This window comes from Alexandromys fortis, unplaced genomic scaffold (assembly GCF_014885135.2).
Source record: "Alexandromys fortis isolate MF-2015 unplaced genomic scaffold, M_Fortis_MF-2015_v1.1 scaffold_17, whole genome shotgun sequence".
NCBI classification, from domain to species: Eukaryota; Metazoa; Chordata; class Mammalia; order Rodentia; family Cricetidae; genus Alexandromys; species Alexandromys fortis.
The window spans coordinates 14,137,442-14,153,372 of NW_026067896.1; the positions used below are offsets into that span (position 1 = coordinate 14,137,442).

A 15,931-nucleotide genomic window follows, 5' to 3' on the forward strand; every position below is an offset into this window, starting at 1 on the left:
CCTCCCTCCCTCCCTGCCTCCCTCCCTCCCTGCCTCCCTTCCGTCCTTTTTTTGTGGAATTTTTAAAAAAAAAAATATTTATTCATGTATTTTACACCAGCATCCTCTGTCTTTATGCATATCAGAAGAAGGAATCTGATCTGTAAGCCATCAAATGATTGCTGGGAATTAAACTCAGGACCTCTGGAAAAACAATCAAGTGCTCTTAACTGCTGAGCCATCATCTTTCAGCCCCCTTAGGTAGAATTTATTAGCTGACAAGGTTTTGTTTATTCATTTGTTTGTTTAATGTGTATTGGTGTTTTTGCCATTGGTGTCAGGTCCCCTGGAACTGAAATTATAGACAGTTGTGAGCTGCCATGTGGATGCTGGGAATTGAACATGCGTCCTTTGGAAGAGCAGTCAGTGCTCTTAACCACTGAGCATCTCTCCAGCCTCAGAATTTCTTTCTTAAGGCTGAACAATATTTTGTTTTATGTTTGTCTATACTTTCTTGTTTGTTGGTTTTGGGATGGGGTCTCATATCAAGGCCTGACCTCCCCCCCCCCAAACTTCCCCCCCCTTCTCTGAGGCTCACCTTGAACTCCTTATCTTCCTGCTTCTATCTCCCAAGAGCTGGGATTACAGGCCGATGGCACCAGGCCTACCTGTGCTACATTTTTAAAAATAAATTCCTTTACTGGTGGGCATTTGGTCTTTGTGCATAATGCACTGAGACATGGGTGTATGCGTACCTCTTGGTCTTCACTTTTGAGTTTTATGAGTAAATACCCAGAAGTGGAATTTCTGGATGGTTTGGCAATTCTATTTTAAGTTTTCTTAGAACTACTATTCTGTTAACCATAGCAGCCACACCATCTTGAATTGTTGCCAGCATTTTACAGAGATTACAGTTTCTCCATATTCTCAACAACAGTTTCTAATTTTTCTTTCCTTTTTTTTTTTTTTTTTAGTGCTAAGGATGGAAGCTAGGCTTTTGTTCATGGCTGGCAGTCACTATCCTCTTGAGCCATACACTAGCCTTATTCTGATTTCTTTTTCATTGCATTGACTGTATATTGTCTTGGAAAGATGGCTATTGTAATTGTTACTTGAATCAGGCTAGCCTAGAATTTCCTATGTGTGTAGGTTGATTTAACTTTGAATTTATAGAGCTGTGACTGCCTCTGCCACCTATAGGGATTAAAGGTGTTTACCACCACACCTGGCCTGTACTTATTATTATATTTTTAGATTTATTTATTTTATGTGTATTGGTATTTTACCTGCATGTATATCTGTGTGAGGATGTCAGATGCCCAGGAACTGGAGTTAAAGACAGTTGTGAACTGTCATGTGGGTACTGGGAATTGAACCCAGGTCCTCTGGAAGAACACCTAGTGATCTAAACTGCTGAACCTTCTCTGCAGTTCCCTGTAATTATTTCTTAATGGTATTTGTTTTTTCAGCCTTTGTTTGTTTGTTTGTTTTGAGACAGGGTCTCAGTAAGTCCTGACTGTCTTAGAACTTGCTGTGTAGACCAGACTGGCTTTGGACTCAAATAGACAGATCTGCCTGCCTCTGCCTCCTGAGTGCTGGGATTAAAAGGAGTGTATCACGATCCCTGGTTCAACTTTTTATTAGTATTTCAAATACATACAAAATAGAATAGTATGATAAGTGTTATGGAAGCCATCACCTGTACTCAGTAAATCAACTATCAGTAGCCAGTCTTATTTATATTCCTGGATCAGAAATTTTTATTTTGCATCATATAATTTCTCTTTTGTCAATACTTTTATATTTTTATGTTTGGAGAAAACAGATCTTATACTGTAGCTCAGGCTGACCTAGTACTCACAGTATAGCTCAGACTAGCCTTGAATTTACAATAATCCTCCTGCCTTAGTCTCCAAAGTGCTAGGGTTAGACATATACCACTATGCCTGGCTGTAAATCCTATAATTTCATTTACAAATATTTTTTATGTGAAATAGAGAAAAGTGATGTTTCAAGTGGATATTGTCACATGAGGTTAGTATCATAAGAGCTTTAAAAAAACTTATTGTGTTTTTTTATTTGTGGTTGTGGGTAGAGGATCTGATTTTCTCCTCCGGTGCAGCTCCTGGAGATGAAATTCAGGTTGTCAGGCTTGGTGACTAGTGCCTTTTACATGCCCAGCTATCTTGCCAGCCGTGAGAGCTCTCTTTGAATCTGTTAGAAGTATGGAAATAGGATTTGTAAATGTCGGGAAGCACAGAGCTGTGACTGTCCTTTGTTTTTGAATTGGCTCACTCTTGTCAAGCCTTGTTCTCTGCGTCATTTTTTTGTGGCACTGGTAGATTCTTGATCCATTCTTGCTTTCTGGCTGGCTCCACTGGTCATCACTTGTTAGGGGAGATTTATTGGCTTCATCACTCTGTGCTCTGTAAACAGAACAGAACTTCCTGGTTTAGGCAGAAACTAAGACTCAATTGGCTACCCTAGGGAATCCTGTTCTAAGGACTGGTCACCACTGGTCCTGTGCATACATGTTTATTCCAAACATCAGTTATAATACACTGTACTACGTTAAGTTATAAAAATAAATATTACCACAAGAATAACTTTGTTGTTTTGTTTTGTTTTCGATTGGGTTTTATTGTGTAGCACAGACTGGCTTTGAACTTGGGACCCTTGTGCTTCAGCCTTCACAGTGCTGGGGTGACAAAGGCTTTAAAATAAATCCTTAAATTTCTTTATTTTTATTTATTTTTTAAAAAATATTTATTTATTATGTATACAATATTCTGTCTGTGTGTATGCCTGCAGGCCAGAAGAGGTCCATTACAGATGGTTGTGAGCCACCATATGGTTGCTGGGAATTGAACTCAGGACCTTTGGAAGAGCAGGCAATGCTCTTAACCTCTGAGCCATCTCTCCAGCCCAAATTTCTTTATTTTGATATTATCTTTGGATAAGTACAATTGCTTAGTGAGAACCATATTCTTGTAGAGGGCCATACCTATTTTAGATAAAGAAGTTTAATTGCAGATTAATGCTGAAAATAAGGTCAAAGATATTTTCCCCCTTGTTATTATTGCCAATAAGCTAGACAAGTGGTCAACATTTATCAGATTTATTGTGCTCTGCAAACATTTTAGTTAGTCTCCTCTGGTGGCTGCCAGGTAGAGGCACAGTTTCTATTATCAGTTTCAAGTGTAGTGTTACAACAAGTGTGCTATTAGCCAGTACACCCTGCCTGTAAATTAGGCTCTCACTCTGTTTTCTGAGTCCATAATTTCTTTTCTTTTCCTTTCTTTCTTTCTTTCCTTTTTTTTGTTGTTTTTATTTTTGTTTGTTTTTTGATTGTTTATTGAGACAGGGTCTCCTCTCTCTGCGGTCCTGGCTGTCCTGGAACCTAGTAGATAGACAAGGCTGGCTTCTGACTCCTAGAATCTGTCTGTTTCTGGAGTGCTGGGATTAAAGGTGTGTACCACATTGTATGTTGATTTCTTATTCCACCAACAGTTTGGAAGTATGGCTCAGTCAGAGTGCCTGTAGCCTGAGGACCCGAGTTCTGATTGCCAGCACCCACATAAGGTGCAGGCTGTATGCAGTATGTATGCACATACATGCTTGAACTTAAGAGTTGGGTGTGGAGACAGGAGGATGCCTAGGACTTCCTGGCCAATCAGTCAGGTTCAGTGAGAGATGTTGTCTCAGAAAGTAAAATTACAGATGGAAAAACGAGAGGGGGAGATACCCTCAATCCACTTTTAGCCTCTGCACATGACACCTGACTGAGCACATGTGCTCATAGACACGTATATACAACAAATGGTACTGTCAGCATGCCTTGCTCCATGGCTGAAGTCTGTGTCAGGCTCTCTTCTGTAAAAGGCGCTCTCCCCTCCCGCATGCTGTACTTTGTGAGAATGGTGGCACTCGCAGACTAAGTGGAAGGGGTGGAACTAACAATTGCCAGCAGAGTATTGGCATACATTATTTGCCATTTTTATATATGTAACATTGATTTCTTCTCTCTTAGCTTACTTAGTCATTTATATCTGTATGAACTCATATTTATAATTATTTAGGACTATAATTCCAGTACCACTGTGTAGTGCTGTCTTTGGCAATTGGGAAACTCTCAGTTGGTCCTGTGCCCTGTATCTGGTTCCCTTTGGGACACCTACATCTTTGCTTTGTTTTAGAGCACTTTCTTTTTGGACCAGTCTTATCTAGTGTACTTTTTTCACATGATTTTAGAATGATTCATGTCACCCAAAAGAAGCCTGCCTTCCTTTCCTTGGAGAATGATACCAGAAACCAGGTCTGTGTCCTTGTCCTGGGTGTTGTTAGTTGTAGGCCTTCTAAGGTGGCAAAACCCAGGAATGCCTGTCTGTGTTGTGTACTGGTTTCTTTAAGTGCTGAACATTGAAGCCAGGCTCTTCCACATGCTGCGTGTATACTTTGTTACTCAGTTACACCCTCAGCCTCATAAACAATATGTTTTTTTTTAAATATTTATTTATTATGTATATAATATTCTTTCTACATGTATTTCCTGCAGGCCAGAAGAAGGCACCAGATCTCATTACAGATGGTTGTGAGCCACCATGTGGTTGCTGGGAATTGAACTCAGGACCTTTGGAAGAGCAGACAATACTCTTAACCACTGAGCCATCTCTCCAGCCCCCCATAAACAATATTTGTATAAATAAATTACCCAAAGCCAAGTTCACACAGTGTCTCCAACTTTAATTCAAGCATGGGGATCACACTAATTTATTCTCCTAATCTATAAACTCCCATTTCAGCAGTGAAAAATTTGACTTCTACCATATAGCATCTGTTTACATAATTCTTCAGTTTTAGTATACATATATAAAGTGGTACCAGAATTATTAACTCATGCATATGGGAAACATTCTCCAGAAGTCAGGACACATACACAGTTGTCAACGACTAGATTCTAGAATTAAGTGGCACCTTTGCTCTCTTACAAGAAGTGGTTTCCTACAGTTTTGTTATTGTTTTTTGTTTTCTGAGACAGAGTTATTTCGTGTTGCCCTACCTGGGGAACCCAGGGCTTTGTGCATGCCAAGAATTAGAAGATACACAACAGAGAGCCTGAATTTGGTGTTCGTTAACGTGAAACTAAGAAATGCCGAAAAAATTCAGTTCTGCATAGATAGATATATCTTTATTGTGTGTGTGTGTGTGTGTGTGTGTGTGTGTGTGTGTGTGTGTGCGTGCGCATGCGTGCATCTAAAGGTAAGAGGACAGGCAGATTTGAAGTGGATTCTCTGAGTTCAAGACCAGCCTGGTCTACAAGAGCTAGTTCCAGGACAGATGTCTCCCCAAAGCTCCCTCCCTGTCTTATGTTCTCCTGAGAATAGTTTTTTTTTTTTTTTTTTGTATTGGAAATAGAACCTGTGGCCTTACACATGCTAGGTGAGCCTTCTAAAGGAGACTTGGGAGCTGCGTGTTTTAGCTGTTCCTATAACCTTTCCTTCTTTCTGTTTAAATCTTTTTCAACTCAGCTTATCAGTACCTGGTGTCACCAATTTCTGAGCTTTTGGGTCATGTAAAACAAGTTGCCTACTTTGTGTTCTGATTTAGGATTCAGTCTTTCCTGTGTGCTGAATCAGCCCCCCATGTCAATCTCACTTATAGCTGTCAAGGTTTTGCTACTTTCTGTCTTGTTGCTTGACTTTATAGGTTTTTCTCTTTTTTTGGCTTTTTTTTCATGATTTATTTATTTTTATTTTATGTTCAGTGCTGTTTTGCTTGCATATGTGTATTTGTGAGCTGGAATCATAGACAGTTGTGAGTTGCCATGTAGTTCCTTGGGAATTGAAGCCATATCTCCAGCCCTGATTTTTTTGTTTGTTTGTTTTTTTGTTTTGGTTAGGATGTCACTATGTAGCCCTGGTTAGCCTTAACCTCACGGTGTAGACCAGGCTATCATGGAACTTACCTGCCTCTGTCTCCCATGTTCTGATATTAAAGGTGTGTGCACCATGCCTTTTTTTTTTTTTTTTGTTTTTCGAGACAGGGTTTCTCTGTGGCTTTGGAGCCTGGTCCTGGAACAAGCTCTGTAGACCAGGCTGGTCTCGAACTCACAGAGATCCGCCTGCCTCTGCCTCCCAAGTGCTGGGATTAAAGGCAAGCGCCACCACCGCCCGGCTCACCAAGCCTATTTTTGTTGTTGTTTGCTTGTTTTGTTGTTTCTTTTTTTATGAGCTTATTAAGTATAGAGCAAGCAAGAGTAAAAGAATAAATAGCAAGTGATACAAATAGCAAGACACTGTTAATTGAGTGCATATAAACATTGACCAGAAATAACTGGGAAAACCAGTTGAGGCAGCCAGCTGGAGTTCCGGATTGAGGGACACCTAGGCAGAGCAGTGTTCCCTCCAGTGCGGCTCCCAAGTGAAGGAACAGCCGGTAGTGGTGGCGCACTCTGGTAGGATTTGCTGAAGGAGGCAGAGGCAGGAGGATCACGAGTTCGAGGCCAGCCTGGGCCAAGTGAAGGAACAAATAGCAGCAGATAGATAACATCATCAAATCTGGCACTTACAACACCCAGCAGAAACCTCCATGGGAAATTGAGGCAGTCAGCTGCAATTCCAGACTGAGCTTTTGCTCCATGGATGGATTCCCATGGCAGTTTTATATTTTGGGATAAACCTCTGTTGAAAATGGTTCACCTTTTAGTCGTTCTCAAGTACACAACGTTTCTATTTGAGCTATTTTGCTGTTCCTTTCCTCCTCGTTATAGTTAGCAGGGAGGAGGACCAGCCCATCCCTGGACTCTGAAGGACATTTTGAGATATACATGCCTTATTCTGAAGGGAAGGGGATCAAGATCAGCCCTTTTTCCAGAGCCAGCTTCTCAGTAAGCTCAAACAACACATGATGATTTAACAATGTATGTCACAACATGGCTGTTGACTTTCAGCCTCTATATCTAATTGTGCTGTCTTGACAGTAGAGAGTATTGCATTTAGTAAATATGCCAACTGGTTGTTTTTAGAAGGAAAAACATCTTAGGAATTGCAATATGATAAAAATTACCAAATTTTTCTTTAGTGTACCAGAAGCATCTATTAGGTACTTATTTGTATTCAGCAGACTATAGTATGTGTTACAGATTGAATAATGGACAGTCAAGGTTTTTTTTTCTTAAAAAAATATTTAGTGTGTGTGCCTGGGTGCATGTGTGTAACCATGTTTACACACTGGAGGTCAAAAGCTTACAGGACTCTGTTCTGTCCTTCCATGTGGGTTCCTGCTATTGAATTTAAGTTCTAAGGCTCTTACTCTCAGAGCCATCCTCATCATCCCCATTCAGTATTGCTTATTTTTAAAGAAAAAAGGCTTAGAGATATATTTCTTGTTTCTGTTTATTAATTTCTGTTGCCATTTCTTTTTAAAATCATTAACTATATAACTACCATCTCTTCCCTTATGCTATTAATTTGATAGACAGGAAAAGAACATACTGTACTGTGTGTGTGTGTGTGTGTGTGAGAGAGAGGGGGGGGGGGGTTCCTGTTCCTAGGAGGAGTGATAATAAATCAAGCACTTGTGGTTCTATATCCTCGGGCATAGATGTTTTTATTATCTTTTTTTAAGGTTTGTTTCTCAAACAAATTTGCTTTTACACTATATGGTAACAGTGAGCCTCCCATACTCCTTTCCCTTAGTGTCTGTTTGTCTTTAACATATTTCCCGTGGACAGTAGTGACGGGGATACTACCCACCTGTAAATCACTCCCGGAGCCATTGTCATTGTCCCTTCCTTGGTTATAGCACTAATCCATAAGTAGCTAAAATTTCAATTACCTTTTTTTTTTTAAAGATTTATTTATTATGTATACAGCATTCTGCCTGCATGTGTGCCTGCACACCAGAAGAGGGCACCAGATTTCATCACAGATGGTTGTGAGCCACCATATGGTTGCTGGGAATTGAACTCAGGACCTCTGGAAGAGCAGCCAGTGCTCTTAACCTCTGAGCCATCTCTCCAGCCCTCAATTACCTTTTAAAAGAAAGGAAAGAAAGGAAAATTATTGACTAGTGCAAAGAACAGAATACTGCCGCCTTCATTAAATTTTAATTAAAAAAAATCGCCAGCGGGATGCGAACGGTGGTCCCTGATAAACCTAGGGGAGAGGAATGGAGGGTACAAGAGACACAAGAAATGATGGTAAGACAGTATTTCTGATCAAACCGCCATTTATTATATCCTCAGAAGCTGTTATATAGCAAACGAGGGAGAAGGAGAGGGGTGTCAGTTCTGCTGGAATTCAGGCTTATAGACATCCCTAGCTAATAAGTAAATACTGTGGCTCAGTGATCGAGGACTAACAAAGGAAAATGCAAATTGTTTCTGAAGCCTGGTGCCTGCAGGTCTTGCTAGAAGATAAGATGCCAGGTCTATTTCCTAGACCCTGCAGAGGGGATAGAGGTAAATATTTTTCTTAACTTGTGAGCTTAAGATGACTGTAAACAAAATACAGATCTCAAAATACAGGTCTTTGCTTTCATCATTTTGAAACAGGGCTTCATTGTGTAATGCTGGCTGGCCTGGTGTTCACTATGTAGCCTAGGTTGGCTACAAACTCACAGAGATCTGACTGACTGCCTCTACTTCCTGAATGCTGAGATTGAAGGTGTGCACCATACACCCAGCTAATTTTTTTTTTTGCAGTGCTGGGAATCGAACCCAGAACCTTGTATGTTAGGCAAGTGTTCTAAATTGTATATGTGAGGAGGGGAGTCCTCACACTTGTGCAGTAATCACTTCACTTCTTGAGCTGTCTCCCTCGTCCCCGTAAACTTATCATTGTGTGAATTAATTACTTGGATTTATTACTTATGTGGATTTGCTGTGGGGGGTTGTTTGTTGAGACAGGGTCTCACTGTGTAGCGTCGAGACCTTGTGTTAAGTATCTGAGCTTGGGCAGTTGTCCTTCTTACTATATAAACTGCTGACATGACAGCTCGTGGTGTGCTACTTAAGGGGAAGGGTATTGTAGTTATGAGAGAACAAGCAGAGGCATCTGGAGGAGTCCAGAGTTGAGAGAGAAAATAGTAGAACATGGCCAGCAGCTCGAACCTGGCCATGAGAGATGGGGTGGGGGAGAGAGGGAGGGGCGGGGGGGGGGTGGTAATCAGGGTTATTTGGAGAAGGCGTAGCGGGGGAGGGAAAGCCAAGGGGGGGGGGGGGGGGGGGGGGGGGGGTGGGGGGGTGGTGGTAATCAGGGTTATTTGGAGAATGCGTAGCTGGGGGAGGGAAGCCCATGAGTTGGAAGTTGAGGGTAGGGGAGTAGGTGAGAAGAGCTAGAATGTTAACATATTGAAAGTGTAACAGGTACTTGTGACAGTGAGGGAGAGGCCAGCAGGTGCTTTGGTATGCCAGTTGGCACCACAGCTGTCCCTTCTGCATTTGGAAATATGGGGAAATGGAGTTATCTTTAGTGGGGATATAGGTATGTGCCAACACACTTAAGTTTTTTTGACTATGTAATTCTATATTATATGGTTCCTAAAATCATTTAACTGTGATTTAAATGGCATAATGAGCAGAAAGGGGAGACAGACACAAAAACATTGTCTGAAACAACACATAAAAATAAAAAGAATGAGACCAGCCTGTACTACATACTCTTGTCTCTCAAAATTACAATAAGGGAGCTAAAGACAGTTCAGCAGTTAAGAGACTTCCTCTCTTAAGGAGGACCTCACTCAGTTCCTAGAGCCTGTATAGCAGGTCACAACCATCTGTAACTCCAGTTCTGGAGATCCAATTCTTTCTTCTGGACTCCATGGGTACCAGGGACCCATGTGGTGCATATATGCATGCACGTGGTATATACACATATATGCAAGCAAAACTTTAACCTATTTGTATACATAAAGTAAATACAAAAAATTACAATGAGGTTTGTATGGTGTTGTACTTCTTTGATTCCAGCACTTGGAAGGCAGAGGCAAGTGAATTGAAGGATAGGTCAACACACACCAAGCTGCAGGCTCTATCTTTTACCCCAGGCAGAGGCAGGAAGATCTCTGAGTTCAAGACCAGACGGTGTACAGAGCTAGTTCTAGGAGAGCCAAGGCTACACAAAGAAAACTTATCTCGATAAACCAAAATAAACAAATAAAGTAAAATTAAATAGGACCCAACAACAACAAATTAAGTAGTGTGAATACTTGTAATATTAGGGATTTCTTGGCTAGTTTGGCATTATTTGTCATGTATTTTTATGTGTTTGTGTGAGGTACATATTGATGTCATTTCATCTTGGGTATATTTGTGAGGTTTATTTGGTTTGGTTTTGTTGAGACTGAGTCTCACTGTGTAAACTGGACAGCTCAGAACTCAGATGTAGACCAGGGTGTGGAGTTTGTGGCATCCCTGCCTTTGCCTCCCAAGGGCTGGGGTTACAGGTGTGCACCACCACACCTACTTTATGCAGAAGGATTTTTTCCCCCACTTTTTCCAGTCTTTAGAGAATGTAAATGCCTGGGACTACTAGTACCACTCATTGTAAGATTAAATATTGTCTCTTAGTGAGATCCAACCCTAGCTCTGCTTTACTGTTCCTCAGAACAATTCATTTTAAAACTGAAGGTGTGTGTGTGTATTATGTATGATGTGTTGTGTTTGTATGTAACTATTGCCTCCTACATGCTGTGGAGGGTCCCTTCTTATACCTTGTTTTTGAGTAAGACTCTTGTAATTTCTGCTGCTGGACACACTCTGGGCTATATGACCTAAGAGTTTCTGGGGGGAGAAAAAAGAGTTTGTGGCAACCACCTGTCTCTCCAGTTCCATAAGTGTCTTTAAACTCGTTTAATTCAAAGTTGCTTCTATAAAAACTAGGTATCATTGGGTGGTGGTTGAGCATGCCTTTAATCCCAGCACTTGGAAGATGGAGACAGGCAGATCTCTGAGTTCGAAGCCAGCCTGGTCTTCAGAGCTAGTTCCAGGACAGTCAGGACTGTTACAGGGAAGCCCAGTCTCAAAAAACAAACCAAAAACTATGTATAATTTCTGTAGTGAGCATTTCTGGCTTCTACTAATTATGCAGCCAAAGATGAACTTGGATTCCTGATTCTCCCATCTCTCAATCTCCCAAGTTTTGGGATTTATAGGCTTGTGCTGCCATCCATACCTAGCAGATTTTTTTAAAAGATACTAATATAATTTTATGCTCCCCAGATTGGCCTCAGTCAACTAGACTTAAGTGGTTATTTTGCCTCAGTTTCCCCAGAAGTTGGGACTACCAGTGAGTGTCATTGCACCTGCTCTTTAATGCTTTATTTATTTCTAATAGGCAAAGTATTTGTTTATTTTCGGTTTCTTGAGTCAGGATTTCTCTTTGTAGCCCCGGCTCCTAGAACTTGCACTGTAGACTAGATTGGTCTCAGACTCAAGAGTTTCATCCCCCTACTTCTTGTGGTTTGGAATTAAAGGTGTTTGCCACCACCACCTGGTTTAAGGTTTATTTTTTATAGATGGGTGGTGGTGGTGGTACACACACACCTTTAATCCTAGCACTCGGGAGACAGATGCAAGTGGATCTCTGTGAGTTTGAGGCCAACCTGGTCTACAGAGCTAGTTCAGGAACACTGGGCTATTACACAGAGAAACCTTGTCTCAACACACCCCCCAGATTTATTTTTATAAGCTTTTGATCATTTTTATTTATGTGTCTGTATGTATATCTGGCAGGTGTGTACAGGTACCCAAGGAGGCCAGAAGAGGAGATGGTAACTCTTGAAGCTGGAGTTAAGGGTAGTTGTGAGCCATTTGACCATGAGTACTGGAACCAAACTCTGGTCCTCTGAAGAAGAGTAAGCATTCTTAACTGCTGAGCTGGCTCGCTAGTCCTAATAGACATATTTTTAAAACTTTTTAAAAATTTTATGTGTGGGGCTGGAGAGATGGCCCAGAGGTTAAGAGCATTGCCTGCTCTTCCAAAGGTCCTGAGTTCAATTCCCAGCAATCACATGGTGGCTCACAACCATCTGTAATGAGGTCTGGTGCCCTCTTCTGGCCTTCAGGCATACACGCAGAAAGAATATTGTCTACATAATAAACAAATAAACAAACAAACATTTAAAAAAATTTTATGTGTGTGTGTTTAGCCAGCATATATGTTAGTGTACCACATGCATAATTAACAGATGGTTGTGAGCCACCATGTGATTGCTGGGGGTTGAACCTGGGCCCTCTGGAAGAGCAGTTAGTGCTCTTAACCTTCAAGCCATTTCTCCAGCCCCCAAGATACGTATTTTCAAAATCAAAGGTTAATAAGACCAAGGAGTATTACGGCAGATTGGGATCATGCACCAAGTGGGGATATGGAAAAGAAAATCAGGACACAGTGTAAGTGTGTGACAAAGCAAAATGCTACTTGAAATTTCAGATTATTGGATTATTTTCATCTTGGTAGAGACATAGGTAGTTCTGTATTAAGCTCAACACTTTGTATGGCTCCTTTGGTGGGCAGGCAAAGTTGCTTACTATGTAGCAACTCAGGCTGGCCAAGAATTTACTTCCTTAATGTTCCAGCTTCAGTCTCCCAAGTATTGAGATTACAAGTGAGCCCCTACACCTGGCCTTTTCTGTCATTTATGAGTAATTTTATAGTTCAATTTGTAAAATAGTGCCATAATTTTTTTAAATGTCATTATTGTTGATAACAATAAAGATAAAACTGGTTCAAAATGTAACAAAAGTGATGTAATGGGGTGAAAACTCTAGCTCCAGTAGTATTTATTAGTCTCCAGAGTCAATGTCAGAGACTGTTCCTGTGTGTGCTCTGAGTTAAGTTCCCTCTCTTAGACCTGCCTCAAGGACCGGCTACAGCCTGGCCTGTACTGTGTAGTTAAGCTGGACCTGGGCTCACTTGGCCCAACTGATGGAAGAGTGGGGGTCTTTCCAGTGCTGACCCAGAAGTAACCTGCTTGTGCTCTCTGAGCACCAGGAGGGGATCAATGTGGCTGGGTAGGCTGCACCAGAAAGGTTCTTGGGGACAGAGCAAGAAAATGGGCAAAACTCATCATGGAAGCAAGTAAACTGTTTCCTAAAGGCTACAGTCCAGTTGTGGTACATGCATTTCTTTCCTTCATTGCTGAGCAGTGGCCTTGAGGCCCCACAGTGTAAGAATGTGGGTGCTTACAGCTCTGTCATTCAGCAGTCATTACTAAGCATATGTGGCCTTTGGAATGTGATTCCCTTTGTTCTTCTCATAGTGTTTTGTTTTAGAGCAGCTTTTCTGAGCCTAACCTTACCACCAGCAGTGTGGGAGTAATTAGGTTTCTGTGGTGGGAGGAGGCAATGAGAACAGTTGAGTGGGGGGTCATTCCAACATGTGGCACCTCCATAGTCATAATTTTTTTCCCGCGGGGTTTCTTTTTTATTCTTTTTAGTTGGAAATGTATGGTTCTAAAATACTGAATTTTAAGGGAGGGAAAAAAAAAATCTTGACCTGGTAATGTTTGGTTTTTTCTCACCAAAGAGATAGCGTTTCTGAGAAGGCTGGAATTTCTTTGCTGTTATCTGTTACGGTGCTGGGGAGTGATCACATTTCACAGTTCTAGGTTGCTAGGAGACAGGCAACCTATCTTACAGCTACTGGCATGGTAGACTATTTTACCTCCTGATTTTTTTGAATGTCTATGTTTCTAAGAACTGCCAGGCTTCCTTTCTGAAACCAAATTGTGTAGAAGAAACATGCTTGCTTTGACCAGACTCCAGAATTATAAAGCAGGTTAGAAGTACAGATGGTACCAGATGGCTACAGATAGAGACTGCATTCTCAAATAATCTTTTTCCCCTTTCTTGTTGCTGTCGTTCTCCCTTGGTGCTGTCTTCTCTCATATAGTGATGGTTAGTTGTGAGGAGGCTAAGAATATCCTTCTAACGTTCACATACTGTTAAGATCTTGGATTGAGGAGAATCATGTTCCCAGGAGCTCTTCCAAATAAGTCACTATATGATGTCCCTGGAATATTTGCTTTCCTATAACTATTTTGCCTGTATGTTTGCTTTTCCAAGGAAAAAATTACCTTAGTTTACAGTACAGTTATTTTGGGAATGACTTAAGTTTAAGATTAGATTGTTAGAGCTAAAAAATGTGCCCAAGTTAGAAATGGTGGCACATGCCTATAATCTAGTATTTGAGACAAGGGGATTAGGGTTCCAGGCCAGCCCAAAGGTACACAGGAAAACCCTGTTTAAAAAAAAAAAATCAAGGCCTGGAGATGAAAGTCAGTGGTAAAATGTTTGTACTAGGTTTCATACCCTGCACTGGTTATAGAAAGTCCTGGATGGTAGATGCTGCTAAGAATATGGCCCAAGAACCCACGCCAAATTAAATTTATAGATAAATCTTTATTGTAGTAATTCGTGGATAGTGCAGGATTGGAGATTGATGCAGACTCCGCTTCTTATCAAATCCTAGGCTCTCTTCTGTCTCAGCTTACCATGGGCTTCTTTGTAAAGTGTGCGTAGGAGCTGGTGTGTCTTACAAGCACCTCAGTTAACTTCCTGTGTGGTAATACTGAAAACAGGATCAGACCCTTATCAGCAGACTCCCTTTATAGTTTTATTTTATTTATTTATTTATTTGGTTTTTTCGAGACAGGGTTTCTCTGTGGCTTTGGAGCCTATCCTGGAACTAGCTCTGTAGACCAGGCTGGTCTCGAACTCACAGAGATCCACCTGCCTCCGCCTCCCGAGTGCTGGGATTAAAGGTGTGCGCCACCATCGCCCGCTCCTCCCTTTATAGTTTAATGCCAGTGTAGACTGGCTCATTAAAAAGTATAATCTATTGAGAAATCTATTGAGAAATCATGACAGTGACTAGGGTGGGCACTTGGCAGCAACAGTAGGTAGACATTACACATTCAGTGTGGACTATTGAAATAACTGGAGGAGCTGGGGAGTTCTGGAGTTAGCTCTGCTGTAAATAACTTGCCTGGAATTCTTAAAACCCAGGGTTTGATTCCCAGCACTAAAACACTACATCAGATAGTTGAGAGAAAGTGCTGACAGAGGTTAGACATTTATGTTTTTCATAACTGTCTCACTTACCAAATAAGGTAGAAGGACTTGGTTTGTGTATTTTCAATATTTGTCCTACCAGATTGCTTTTCTAACTTTAAGGAAATTATACAAGCAATGAAATTAGAGTCTAAATGTAAACAAGGAGAAACCCTTTATACTTTCATTACCTAAAGATAGTTCTGAATTATAGATATCTCATTCTAGATCTTCTTTCCATTATATGATTATCCTTTTACAAACAAATTGCACAATGCATATTGTTTGATAAAAATCAGACTTTTCTTCATGTAATGGTTCTATAAGTTTCTAAGTTGTCGAATTTTCTTTGAAGTTTTGATTTTTTTCTTAATCTATTTTTTTTTATTTATTTATTATGTATACAATATTCTGTCTGCATATATGCCTGCAGGCCAGAAGAGGACACTATACCTCATTACAGATGGTTGTGAGCCACCATGTGGTTGCTGGGAATTGAACTCAGGACCTTTGGAAGAGCAGGCGATGCTCTTAACCGCTGAGCCATCTCTCCAGACCCCCTTAATCTATTTTTTGATAGCTGGGCATGGTGGTTCACACCTGAAATCTCAACACGTGGGAAGGAGTGGGAAGGTCAGGAGTACAGGGCCTTTGTCAGCTCCTTGACAAATTTGAGGCAAGCTTGAGCTACATTTGGCTTTTTCTGTTTTCTTTTTAGATAGGCCTCATATTTTACGTAGCCCAGGCTTGTCTATGACTGAGACTACAGGAATGTGTACTTGGAGTATGATTCTTATATAGCTTTTTCTTTTTGTCTCATTTCCTTAAAATAACTTCCTGGCATTAGGATACTTTAAAAAGGCTTTGGAAACAAACACAATGCCAGGTAGCCTTCCAGAT

At 40.9% G+C, this 15,931-nt stretch overlaps 2 protein-coding genes across 3 annotated transcripts in view; both read left to right on the forward strand.

Annotated features, from left to right (window-relative positions):
- The window catches only part of Arhgap26 (Rho GTPase activating protein 26), a 1,368,274-nt gene that overhangs the window by 393,582 nt on the left and 958,761 nt on the right, over positions 1-15,931 (forward strand). The gene's annotated exons all lie outside the window — the stretch shown is intronic.
- The window catches only part of Ndfip1 (Nedd4 family interacting protein 1), a 44,069-nt gene that overhangs the window by 5,090 nt on the left and 23,048 nt on the right, over positions 1-15,931 (forward strand). The gene's annotated exons all lie outside the window — the stretch shown is intronic.